General features: G+C 43.8%; 1 protein-coding gene across 9 annotated transcripts in view; it reads right to left on the bottom strand.

Annotated features, from left to right (window-relative positions):
* The window catches only part of LOC134344368 (cytochrome c oxidase assembly factor 1 homolog), a 95,279-nt gene that overhangs the window by 78,175 nt on the left and 3,535 nt on the right, over positions 1 to 13,569 (bottom strand). The window lies entirely within an intron of this gene.

Here is a 13,569-nt window from a genome sequence, read left to right as displayed (position 1 = left end):
TAGTTGTTCTATTGACCAGCATTTTGTATTAGGCTATGGATGATTCTATATTGGAAGGCATCCTTCTAAAGAGGGTACTCATCTTCTTGCTCATAATGATTCTGTGCTAAACACTGTGAAAGCAGAGAAAAGCAGGACCGCATATTGACAAATACAAAGTTTGATTGTTGCAGTGTGTGTCATGTGACAGGTCTCTTCTGATCACCAACCCCTGACCCCTGATGGGAGGAGAAATCCTGATTGCTCGGGACTTTCATGGTGCCAATGGATAATCTCGTACCGATTTGTACATCAAACAATGAGTCTGCTGTTGGAGGGTGGGAGTCAATAGCTTCAAGCGCTGGCTTTAGGAAAAGGGGATCAGAATGAGAAGAGAGAAAAACAGGTGATTTCACAATAGCAAAGGATATTATTATAGAAGAGCATGGTGCAAGAAACCATTAGATTGCGTGCATATAATTCTATATTTCTAATGTTCACTGGCAATTTCATCTAACATTTTCAGGTAAAGCCTACTTTTAATTCAGACTGCTTTCCTATTCATGCCTGTTTAGTATCACAACTGTGCCAGGAAATCCGCGGGAGGGAATATTAATTTTGAATGTTTAGTCTCAGAATGATGTAGTCATTTTACAGTCAGCCAGTGCCCTCTGCAGATAATATCTGGTAACAACCGTACTGTGAACCATCCCATGTTGATAGGGCAAGTGAAATTGTTAGGTGCCCTCTCCGGTATGAGGTAGTCTTCATTAAAGTAGTAGTTTTCGTGTTTCTTCAATACAGTGAGGAGCACAACTCTATAATGGAAAGATATTTATGAAAAATTTAGAATGTTTGTGTCATTCTGATCATATTTCTTAAGTGTTTAATTAAACCTGCTGAATATTTTCGGCAAACATGGAATATCCACAATGATTTTATCTTTTGTGGGATGAGGGCAAAGACATACTGTAAGTTATTGCCCTTGAAAAATTAGTAGCAAGCTAATGTCTTAGATCGCTACAGTCTACATGGTGAAGATACAACCATAATGCTGTTAGATACAAGGATGCAGGATTCTGATGCGATGATATTGAAGGCACATTGACATATTTCCAAGTCACAGAGGTGTGCTGTTTAGAGATGGTGGTGGTTTCTTACACCCTTGCTCTTGTGAAACTGGCTAGAACTCAAGTCCAATCCTACAAACCTTACACAGAGCTGACAGACTTGGTACAGACTTGCATTGTGCCAAAACCTTGCAGCTGAGGAGGACCAGGTTAAATTGGAGTGAAGAAGCTTTCTATGTCAGTGACAATAAACCCGATTGTGATTCTCCCTAGCTTCCTTCTAGCCAATGCACAGTTGTACTGGGAACAAGATAGAAGACATGAGTGCAAGATTGCTTTATCAGAGGGACATAAGAAAGTTTCAGACATGGCTCACCCCCAACTCTCCTGACACAGAGTATTCCAGCCCAAGGCTTTCTTGTTCCACCTCATGGACCAGATGGCAGCATCGGAAAAGGGAAAAGGCTATAACACTCGCATTATGATAAGCTGATCGTGATGTACAGACATGTTGGCCTTGTCCCATTCCTGCTCCCTTGACTTGGAGCATCTGGCAGAGAAGTGCCAACCATTCTACCACTTGAAGCCAAATTCCACAACAGCAAGAATGAAGCAGTGTATCCCAACACCTGTCATCCTGTGGCAGGAAACTTTAACCAGGCAGGTTGAGTGTTCAGGTCATCTGCCACCTCTCACTGTTGCAGTCGGAGGTTCCCACCTGCTTCAGAAGGGTGACAATCATAGCAGTTCACAAGAAGAGCAAGGTGAGCTGCCTCATCAATCACCACCCAGTTGCACACACACCTATTGTGATGAAGTACTTTAAGAGGTTGGTCATAGCTAGAATCAACTCCTGCCTAAGCAAGGTCCTGGACCATTGCAATTTGCCTATCGCCACAATAGGTCTACTGCGGATACAATCTCACTGGCTCTCCACTTGGTCTCGGATCACCTGGACAACAGCAACACCCATGTCAGGCTGCTGTTTATTAATGACATCTCAGCATTCAACACAATCATATCGTCAGTTCTAATCACCCCAACTCCAAAACCTGTGCTTCTTTTCTTCCCTCTACACTGGACCCTTGATTTTCTCACTGAGAGGCCACAGTCTGTGGGAATCTGAAATAACATCTCCTCGTTGACAATCAACATTGGCACACTTCAATGATGCATGCTTAGCTCACTGCTCTACGCTCCGTACACCCACAAATTGTGTGGCTAGGCACATCTCAAACGCCATTTATAAATTTGCCAACACAACTATTGTTGGCAGAATTTCAGATGGTGATGAAGAGGCGTACAGAAGCAAGATAGATCAGCTGGTGTTACAGCAACAACCTCGCACTCAATGTCAGTAAGTTCAAGGAATTGATTGTGGACTTCAGAAAGGGGAAGTAGAAGGAACACTCACGAGTCCTCATCGAGAGTTCAGCAGTTGAAAGGGTGGGGGGGGGCGAATGACCCATCAGGGCGTGGCAGCAGCTGCCAGGTTGGTGGCACTGTGGCCAGCCCTGAGGCTCGATAGGGAAGGGTAAAATCAGGCAGTGCAGAAGCTGTAGGGGATTCAATAGTTAAGGAAACTGACAGGAGATTCTGTGTCTGCAAAAGAGATACCAATATGGTGTGTTACCTCCCAGGTGCTAGGGTCCTGGATGTATTGGAGTGGCTGCAGGATATTCTCAAGGGGAAGGATGAACAGCCAGAGGTCGTGGTGCATATTCACACCATTGACATAGGCAGTAGGGGGAAGAGGTCCTATGCAGCGAGTATATAGAGTTAGGAAAGAAGCTGAAGAGAAGGATCTCCAAGATAGTAATCTCCAGATTACTCCTGGTGCCATGGGCTAATGCAGGTGGGAATGGGTGACAGCACAGATGAATGTGTGGCTGAGGAGATGCTGCAGGGAACAGGGTGATGAACTTAGTACATGCAGCTACAATGTTATGGCCATTACTGAAACTTGACTGAGAGAGGGTCAGGAATGCGTGATTAAAGTATCAGGTTTTCGAAGTTTTAGAAAAGATAGACAAGGTAAAATAGGGCGGGGGGGGTTGCACTACTAATCAGGGTTACCTAATGGAGGAGTCAAACACTGAGTCCATTTGGGTGGAAATCAGGAATAGGAAGGGCGCAATCACACCGATGCGATTGTACTACAGACCCCCCCCCAATAGCCAATGACATTGAGGAATAGATATGTAATCACATTAAAGAAATGTGTAAAAATAATAGGGTTGTCATGGGGGATTTCAACTTCCCAAATACAAACTGGGACCTTCTTAATGTAAGGGGTTTAGTTGGGGTAAAATTTATTAGTTGTATCCAGGAAGGTTTCTTAAATCAATATGTGGATGGTCCAACAAGAGCAGGGGTCATACTGGACCTGTAGTTGGGTTATGAGCCTGGTCAGGTAAGTGACCTTTCAGTGGGTGAGCAATTAGGGAACAGTGACCACAACTCCTTAACTTTCAGAATAGCTGTAGTACGATAAGTACGGTTCTTACAGGAGGGTTTTAAATTGGAGTAGGAAAAACTATGACGGCATTAGGCAGGAACTAAGAAGGGTTAATTGTGAACACCTTTTCTCTGGTAAGTCCACATTAGACATGCGGAGGGTGTTTAGAAATCAATTGCACAGAGTACAGGAAAGGTACGTTCCGGTTAGAAAGATAGAAATATAAGAGAACCTTGGGTGTCCAGAGACATGATGAATTTAGTCAAATATGTAAAGCTTTGATAGCTAGGATCAAATGAAGCGCCTGAAGACTATAAAGAAGCTAGAAAAAAAAACTATAGAAAGGAATTAGGAAAGTCAGGAGGGGTCATGAAAATTCCTTGGCAAGTAGGATTAAGGCAAATCCCAAGGCATTCTATGCATACATCAAGAGCAAGAGGATAACTAGGCAGAGGGTGGGATCACTCAAGGATAAAGGGGAGAACATTTGCCTGAGAATGCAGAGAGTGTGAGAGAGGTACTTAATGAGTATTTTGCTTCAGTATTTACCAAGCAAAAGGACGTGGAGGACCAAGAGATTTGTGCTGAGTGTATAAATACATTAGGGCATCTAGAGGTCATGGAGGATGAAGTGCTGGGCCTCCTAATGAGTTTTAAGGTGGATAAGTCCCCAGGGTCTGATGGGATTTACCCCAGCTTATTGAAGGAGACAAGAGACGAGATTGCAGGGGCCTTCACCAGTATCTTCGTGTCCTCTTAGGACATGGAGGAGGTCTCAGAGGACTAGCAAAGTGGCTAATGTTGTACCAACATTTAACAAGGGATCAAAGGAAATTCCTGGGAACTACAGAGCAGTGAGCCCCACATCAGTTTTAGGGAAATTGCTGGAAAAAGTTCTTTGGGATAGGATATAAGAGCATGTGGAAACCCATGGCCTAATCAGAGAAAGCTAGCATGGCTTTGTTGAGGGCAGGTTGTGCTTTATCAATTTGAATGGGTTTTTTGACTAGGTGATGAGAGCGCTCAATGCAGGTAGGGAAGTGGATGTCATCCACACTGACTTTAGTAAGGTGTTTGACAATGTCCCCTCATGGGAGACTAATCCTAAAGATTAAGATGCATGGGTCCACAATGGATTGCTTTGTACAAAGACAGAGGGTAGTTAGTGGTTGAAGGGATATATTCAAGCCAGAGGTCTGTAATTAGTGGTGCCCTGCAGCGATCTGTACTGGAACCTCTGCTGTTTTTGATGTATACAAAAGACCTGGATGAAATTGTAGATGGGTGGGTTAGTAAATTTGCAAATGACACAAAGATTGGTGGAGTTCTGGATAGTGTAGAAGACTGGCAAGGAATACAGCATAATACAGATCAGTTGCAGATAAAGGCAGAAAAATAGCAAATTGAGTTTAACCCAAATAAATGTGAGGTGTTGCACTTTGGTAGGGCAAATGCAAGCAGATGGTACACTGTTAAGAGCAAGACCTCCTTAAGGTCAGGAACTCCTTAACTTTAGAAAACTCTGTTTAGCCCACATCTGGAGTATTGCATACAGTTCTGGTCACCCCACTACAGGAAGGATGTTGAGGGTTTGAAGAGGGTGCAGAAGATGTTTACTCGAATGCTGCTTGGTTTAGAAGGCAGATGCTATCATGAGAGGCTGAATAAACTTGGGTTGTTTTCTTTGGAACGGCAGAGACTGAGGGGAGATCTGATAGAGGTTTATAAGATTATGACAGGCATAAATAGAGTAGATAGGGAGTGTTTGTTTCCCAGGGTTAAAATGTCTAATACCACTTATCTGGGTTGAACTCCATCTGCTACTTCTCAGCCCAGTTTTGCTCCCTATCAATGTGAGAGGGTTATGTTCAAGGGGGATGTGAGGGGTAAGATTTTACTCAGAGAATGGTGATTGACTGGAATGTGCTGCCTGGTATGGCGATACAGGCTTTTAAGATGCAAGATGGATGTATGGAAGATGGAAGGATATGGACATTGTGTAGCTAGGAAGGAATAGTGTTTGGGTATATTTGAATTGCTTTTTAGCTGATTTTGCACAACATTGTGGGCCAAATGGCCTGTTCCTATACTGTACTATTGAATGTTCTTGTGTTTTGCAATTTACAGGGTTTTTTAAATTATATATTGCAATGAACTGCTGCCACAAAACAATACATTTCATGACCTCTGGCAGTGATATTACACCTGATTCTGATTTGGGCTTGAAGAAGTCTCTGCCTGACTACTATCAACTCAACTAGAGGACCTAACACACTAGATCACTGCCATACCACCACCAAGTAGCCTCCCATTCTAACTCTCGTCTGCACTTTGATAAATCAAACCACCTAGCTGTGCTTCTTCAGCCTACATAAAGAGACAGTAGAGCGTAGCACCGGTGAAGAGGGCCACAAAGAGCTGGACAGGAGAAGCCGAGGAGTGCATTCAGGAGTGCTCCTAGTTGGTGGACTAGATCGCATTCAACGATTTGTCAGCAGACCTCAATGAATATGAATTCATAAGGAAATGCATGGATGAGTGTATACACACAAAAACAGTGTCTTTCCCAACCAAAACACCGAGATGAACTGAAAGGGTATAATCTGATGGAGTAGATCTGTGGCATTTATGGCTGAGGACCTACAAGAAATCCAAGAATGACCTCTGGAAGGCCACTGAGAGTGCAAAAGAGACAATTTCAGTTTCAACTAGAATCACAGATAAATGTTTGACAGCTGTGGCAGAGTTTGCGCAATGCTACTTCCTACAAGGTGAGATCAGTTAGCGCAAGTGACAATAATCCATCACATCCAGATGAACTCAATGCCTTTTATACATGGTGTGATAGGGAGGACTATAAAACACTCACATGAGCCTCCAAGTCTCCAGATGACCTTCTAATCTCAGTCTTTGAACTGACATCTGGGCATCTTTCAAGAGGGTGAATCCATGAAAGACATCTGGTCCAGAAGGAATACCTAGCTAGGTACAAAGGATTTGTGTGGCCCAACTGGCTGGATATTTATGGATATCTTCAACCTTTGACTGTTTGAAGTGCCCTCCTGCTTCAAAATGGCTTCAACTGTACCAGTGCCCAGGAAGAGCATGAAGACTTGTCTTAGTGACTACCATCCAAAACTGCTGACATCAAAGTTCTGTAATGAGGTGCTTTGAGAGGTTGGTTATGATGTGAATCAACTCCTTCCTCAAATGTGACCTGGATCCATTTCCATCTATTTCAAAGCCTGTCCACCATCTACAAGGCTCAGGTCAGGAGTGTAATGGAATACTCGCCACTCGCCTGGATGAGTGCAGCTCCATCAACACTCAAGAAGCTCGACACCATCCAGTACAAGGCAGCCCACTTGATGGGTACCCCTCCCACAAGCATCCAATCCCTCCACCATCGATGAACAGTTGCAGCAGTGTGTTCTATCTACAAGATGCACTGCAACAACACACCAGAGTTCCTAAGGCAGCACCTTCCAGGCCCACGACTACTAATCTAGAAGGACGAAAACAGCAGGTACCTTGGAACACCACCACTTGGAAATCCCCCTCCAAGTCACTCACCATCCTGACTTGGAAACATATTGACATTCCTTCATTGTTGCTGAGTCAAGATCATGGAATTCCCTCCTTAACAGCACTGTGATGTACCTACACCTCAGGGACTGCAGTGGTTCAAGAAGGCTGCTCATCACCACCTTCTCAAGGGCAATGGGGATGGGCAATAAACACTGGCTTAGCTGGTGACACCCACATCCCAAAAATGAATACAGAAAAAAAAAAAATTTTGAATTTGCCTAGTGCCTCAATAAGCTGAGAGTAGATATGATTTCTCCAGCTCCTCACTCTGTTCTGGACAACAGGAACACACATGCAAGGTTGATATTCAACACAATCATCACAAAATTTACCATCAGGCTTCAAGACCCGAGTTCCCTATCTTCCACTGCAAGTAGATCCAGGAGCAAGAAAGGACACTTGACTGAATGGTGCTGCAACAACAATCTCTCACTCATCATCAGTAAGACTAAAGAAATGACTTCAGACAGTGGAAGAAGGGTGAACACTCAGACTATATTGAGGAATCAGTGGTGGAGAGAGTCAGCAGCTTTAAGTTCCTTGACATTAACATATCAGATGACTAGTACTAGGCCCATTAGATAGATGCAATCACAAGGAAGCCACACCAGTGTCTACTTCTTTTAGTTTAAAAGAAGGTTAAGGAAGTCTGGCATGTCACTGAACACTTTCAATAGTAGTGCCGTTGAAAGTATCCTGACTTGTTGCATCATATTCTGGTCTGCACAGAAATGTAAGAAACTGCAGAGGATAGTGGACGTAGTCCAAGACTTCAAGGCTACATCTCTCCCCACCGTTAGTTGTATTTGAACAAGGCAACATCTACCGTCAAAAAATACCCACCATGTGAGCCTGTTCACCTTCTCACAGCTACCATCGGGCTGGAGGCACAGACGCCTGAAATCCTACACCACCAATTACAGAACAACTACTTCTCTTGAACCAACTGGTTCTTGACCAACCTGTGCAACCCTAATCATGACCCCCAAAATGCCTTCAAAACTGGCCTGGTAAATAGAGGTAGAGGAGGAGTACTTTTTGAAAAGAAGTCTATGACAGGATCAGTACAGTACTGGAACATTTGTTATCTGTGATGCACACTAATTTGTTTGTAAATGGAACAGGGAGATAGATCAGCTGCAATATTAGGTAGAGCCATTGCAAATGGAATTTGAGCTTGATAAGTGTGATGTAATGCATTTTGGGAGGGCAAACAAAATTAGGACACAAGGCAGGGCCTTTGGGACGGTGGTGAACAGAAGGACCTTACAAAACAAAAACATAAATTCCTGAAAATGGTAGTAAAGGTGGATAAGGAGTTTATATATACAGTTCGTTCAGGTTAACTGGCATATATCAGGTCTAATATATTTTCACCTAATTAAGCAGCTGCCCCAATTAGCCAAAGTTTTATGGAAATAGTTAAAAAGGCATTGTATATAAAACTGAGTAACAAATTATGTACTTAAATAAATACAAAACAAATTAGAACACTACCAATGCTACTACAGTATCAGGTTTCCATCACCATCCGAAGGTAGAGCGTTCCTATGAAATGGTTCGTAAGCCGAAATGTCGTAAAGCGAAGAAGCAATTACCATTTATATGGGAAAATTTTGTGAGCGTTCACAGACTCAAAAATAACCTACCAAATCATGCGAAATAACACATAAAACCTAAAATAACAGTAACATATAGTAAAAGCAGGAATTATATGATAAATACACAGCCTATATAAAGTAGAAATACTCCTCTACAACAATTGCCTGCACAGATCTCCGTAGCGAAAATCTCACACAAGCGCTGTTGGCATAAACGCACTCTCCAGTAACCTTTAAACTATAAAGCTGCCAAATCTACCAAATAACACGTAAAAATACACAGCCTATATAAAATAGAAATAATGTATGTACAGTGTAGTATCACTTATGGGAAATGGGAAGACATCGAGCACACTGATAATGGTGTGTTAGACTGAGTCGTCGCAGGTTGGGGTGGTGCAGTGGCCCCCAACCTCCAGGCCGCCAACTGATACATCGCCGCGAAGCACGCAGGGGTAGCTGGGAGACACACAGCACATCTTTAAGAAAAAAGCCGAAAAAAACATGCTAATTAATTAGGTGCTGCCTGGCACGTTAATGTCGGCACAGATCAGAGGCGATGGTATCGGCACTGATCTGGGCCGACAATTACGTGCCAGGCAGCACCTAATTAATTAGCATGTTTATTTCAGCTTTTTTCTTAAAGATGTGCTGTGTGCGTCCCAGCTACCGCTGCATTCTCCGTGAATCGGTACAGTATCTGTCCGGGACCCGGGTGTTGGGACATGGGGGTGTCATCTCATTGTCGATCAGGACAGGCAGCTCATCTTCTCCTATGACTGCCAGGCTCAATGGTGAAGGTTGAGGTTCGTCGTCTGCTGTCGCTGATGTGGAAGGCTTGCTTGACTGCTGAGCCTCGAGCATTTTTCTATCACACAGTTCTTTAATAAGGACTCAAACCATCCTGTAAATATCCCCTAAATCTATGTACCCTTTCAAATTAAAGTCGTACTTTATCATTGCAGCGAAAATCTCACGCAGTTGCTTCACGTTCAGTTCCTGGACGGCTTCACTTTTGCTACTGCATTCGGTTTCGATTGTTATCCTTTCCTCTTCCAATTGCATCAGCTCTTCATCTATCAGTTCTTGGTCATGGAATGCCAAAACCTCTTCAATATCATTTTCGTCAGCTTCCACGAGCCAAACCCACTTTGTTCTTGCTTCGTTCACCACAATCAAAACGCTTAATTATGTCTAGTTTTACGCTAAGTGTAACACCTTTACGAGCTCTTTCAGGCTTTTCCGACACCTTAGAATTCATCTTGCAAATGGCTGCTCAATGCAATGTGTTTCAGCAATGCCGTTCCGAATCTGGGAGACAGCGGCTGCTCGGGGCGCGCACTGCCTTTTATCGCACGCTGCCTTTCTTCGTAACAGTGAAAACACTTTCTGCAAGTGAAAACAGGGTACTAATGTAGGTCTTTCGTAACAGTGAGGTTTTGTAAAGCGAACGTTCGAAAAGTGGGGTCACCTGTACTATAAAATTGTGTACTCCTTTCTAGTGAGGATGGCATGAAGGAGATAAGTCTTGACCAGAAGAGGTGTTCCTTCCCTCCGCTAACCTGCAGGTCATCAATGGGCAAGGTATAGCATCTGCTTAGCACCCCGCCCCCAAACAGGGACACATAAAACCATGTTCGCCCACGTCAAACAATGAAAATGAGCTCCTAGTAGTTATCGATGGAGGAATTCATCCAGAGTAAGCTGCCGTGTATGAGGTGCCCAGGGAGGGGTAGCTACACTCGGGAAGGGGCTTATCATGTCCTTTCTGGGGCAGCTCACTCACCTTTGGTCCCCACTGGATACTCAGCTCTTACCTGTGTCTCCAAGTTTCTGTTAGCGTGTGACATCAGCCACACCCTGATACACTACTCTGACAGGCGTGCTAAACCAAGTGAGGGTAGCCAGTGGACCTGAAATTCTAGTGAAATAGGGACATGCCTGTCCTACTATGTGAAGTCACTTCTGGAAGATTGGGTGGATGAGATCAACAGTGCTATCCAATGGCCAAGAAGGTAGCTCTGCAAGGCTTCGTGGAGAGCAAAGGGCACGATAAGGCATGGAAGAGGTTAAGGTTATCCACGGCAACCAAGAAAGACCGCAGTTTGTGACAGCTACTCATACCATTGGGCCTGGACTTCTGAGTTCGAGAGAGTGAAACTGTCCCAGTGCAACAGCTTTTCGGAAATGGGAGGCAGCAACTCAACTAGCTATGCTAGTGTGTACGCACTGATAGCAAAGGCCTGCTTCAAAGAGATTGCTCTGCTGTCCATGCAGCACACGCATGCAGATAAATTTTACAGAGGTGGCACCCAATAGGTATTTCACATTGCTGGATGCCACCATGTTTGATCACAGGACCTGGAACAATAAGACAATCCTTGTGAAACACACAGATGAAGCACCGTAGTGGGTAGTATCTCAGTTATGGTCTCAGAGTATAGCATGAGATAGAGAGCCTAGTGAAATGGTGTCATGACAACCACCTGTCAATATCACCAAAGCAAAATAACTGATTTATAAGCTTCTGTTTACAGTGATGGTGCTGAAGTCAAGAGGATCGAAAGCTTCAAGTTCCTAGGAGTGAACACCAGCAATAGTCTGTCCTAGTCCAAATGTGTAGACACTATGCCAAGAAGGTGCCCCAGTTCCTCTAATCCAGGAAGCTAAAGAAATTTGGCATGTGCCTGTCCATGTTTACTAATGTTTCTATGGACGCACCATAGAAAGCATCCTATCCAGACGCATAACAGCTTGCTATCAGAACTGCTTTGCCTGTTGGCTGCAAAAAACTGCAGAGAATTGTGGACACAGCTCAGCACATCATGGAAATCACAGACTGTCTACACTTCTTGCTCCCTCAGTAAAGCAGACAGCACAATCAAAGACACCATCCCTCCCTTCAGGCAGAATAAACAAAATCCTGAAAGCACGTACTGCCAGGCTCGGAACAGCTTCTACACTCGCAACACGCTGGAGGTGCTCTGCAGGTTGGGCAGCATCCGTGGAACCGATCAGTCAATGTTTCGGGCCGGAACCCTTTGTCAGGACTGAAGAAGGAAGGGGCAGAGGCCCTATAAAGAAGGTGGGGGGGGGAGGGTGGGAAGGGGAAGGCTGGTAGGTGCCATGTGAAAAACCAGTAAGGGTTCCTATATTAGAGTTTGAACAGTCAATACGATGGACTCTTGACCTCACAATTTACCTCCTTATGGCCTGCACTTTATTGTTTGCCTGCACTTTCTCTGTAACACTTTATTCTACATTATTGTTCTCCTACTACTACCTCAATGAACTGATGTGATGGAATTATCTAAATGGATGGTATCCAAAACAAAGCTTTTTTTTAAAAACAGGAAACTCCATGAAAGTGGACATTTTCAATAGACGCTTTTCTGACAAAATTCCGTTCCTCACCCACATAGCACTGGGCAATGCAATGGAATTTTAGGTCAAACACTTTAAAATCTGCACAAGGTGACTCTGAGCAGCTGATTCCAGCCTGTCAAAGTGGCATGGTCATAGCACACAGAAGCAGGTCATTTGGCCCAACTGGGTTCATGATCTAAGTTAACACCATTGGGGAAGCTTGGGCTTTCCTGATATCCAACCTCCAACTCATCTCCTGATGCCATCAAATTAGTTTTCAAACACATGACCCTGGTTATGGCTCGAATTAACTCCTGTCTCAGCAAGGACCAGGACCCACTGGAATTAGCCTATCGCCACAACAGGTCTACAGCGGATGCAATCTCATTGGCCCTTCACATGGCCTTGGATCACCTGGACAATAAAAATACCTACGTCAGGGTGCAGTTTATTGACTACAGCTCAGTGTTTAACACAATCATTCCTATAGATTTATTTAAAAAGCTCCAGACGTCAGCCCTCTACACCTCCCTCTGCAACTGGATCCTCAGCTTCCTCCAGAAAACCACCATCTGTGTGGATTGTACGGTCTAGCGGAAAGATAGGTTAGTAAGCAGAGGGGGTGGTGTGGCTCTGGGTATAAGAACTAATGTTAAATCATTAGAAAGAGATGACATAGGATTGGAAGGTGTAGCGTCTCTATGGGTTGAGTTAAAAAATGGCAAGTGTAAAAGGACCCTAATGGCAGTTGTATACAGGCCTCCAAACAGCAGCCAGATGTGGATTACAAATTACAACAGGAGATAGAAAAGGCATGTCAGAAAGGCAATGTCATGATAATCGTTGGGGATTTGAGCATGAAAGTGGATTGGGAAAACCAGGTCAGAACTGGACCTCAGGAAAGAGAATTTGTAGAATGTCTAAGGGATGGCTTTTTAGAACAGCTTGTTGCTGAGCCCACTAGGGGATCAGCTGTGCTGGATTAGCTGTTGTGCAATGATCCAGGGGTGATAAGAAAGCTTAAGGTTAAGGAACCCTTAGGAAACAGTGATCACAATATGATCGAGTTCACATTGAAATTTGAGAGGAAAAACATGAAAACGAATGTGTCGGTATTTCAGTGGAATAAAGGAAATTACAATGGCATGAGAGTGGAGCTGGCCAAAATTGACTGGAAAGGGAAATTTGCAAGAAGGACAGCACAGCAGCAATGGCTGGAGTTTCTGTGAAAAATGAGGGAAGTGCAAGACAAATGTATTCCAAATAAGAAGAAATTTTCAAAGGGAAGGACATTACCATCGCTGACAAGTGGAGTTAGTGCCAAAATAAAAGCAAAAGAGAGGGCATACAAGGAAGCCAGAGCTAGTGGAAAGACAGAGGATTGGGGAGCTTTTAACAACTTGCAGAAGGAAACTAAGAAGGTCATTCGGAAGGGAAAAATGAACTATGAAGGGAAGCTGGAGACTAATATCAAAGAAGATACTAAAGGCTTTTTTAAGTATAAAGG

Source organism: Mobula hypostoma, chromosome 3 (assembly GCF_963921235.1).
Source record: "Mobula hypostoma chromosome 3, sMobHyp1.1, whole genome shotgun sequence".
NCBI classification, from domain to species: domain Eukaryota; kingdom Metazoa; phylum Chordata; class Chondrichthyes; order Myliobatiformes; family Myliobatidae; genus Mobula; species Mobula hypostoma.
This window is presented reverse-complemented; position numbering and strand designations above follow the sequence as displayed.